Below are 672 nucleotides of genomic sequence, written 5' to 3'. Positions count from 1 at the left end.
TTACCTAGAGCATCCTTTATCCCCTGGGGCTAGCAGTCTTTTTTTTGGTAAAGGTTCAGATAGTAAATAGTTTGGACCATATAATCTGTCCCAACTGCTTCATTCTGCCATTATAAGAGCCACAGACAATAAATGAATGAGTGTGTCTGTATTCCAATAAACCTTATTAATGGATACTGAAATGTGAAACTTCATAATTTTCACATGCCATGAAATACTGTTCACTGATTTTTTTTTCCCAACCATTGAAAAAAATGTAAAAAACATTCTTAGTTCTTGGGCTATGCAAAAACAGGAAGTAGACCAGACAAATGTGGCTCACGGGCTATAGTTTGCCAACTCCTGCTTTATCCCTTTTGAACTTGACTATAGCTCAGTGAGGTGGACAGGGAGGCATGACTCTCCACTTTCAGTACATGCAGGAGCAGGTTCAGGGAGGTGAGGGCATGGAACTTACATAGTCTGGCTGGGTCCTGCACCATCACACACAGAGGCTCAAAGGAAAAACCAACAAGAGCAAACAATTCCATGGAAGCCAAAAGCTTTTATTCAAATCCAGACTGTTATAGGTTTTAGAAACTTAAGTGTTTTTTTTTTTTAAGATGTTGGAGGTAGGAGTTTATTAATTAATTTATTTATTTTTGCTGTGTTGGGTCTTCATTTCTGTGCGAG

Source organism: Physeter macrocephalus, chromosome 14, assembly GCF_002837175.3.
Source record: "Physeter macrocephalus isolate SW-GA chromosome 14, ASM283717v5, whole genome shotgun sequence".
NCBI classification, from domain to species: Eukaryota; Metazoa; Chordata; class Mammalia; order Artiodactyla; family Physeteridae; genus Physeter; species Physeter macrocephalus.
Note: the sequence above shows the minus strand (reverse complement) of the source record.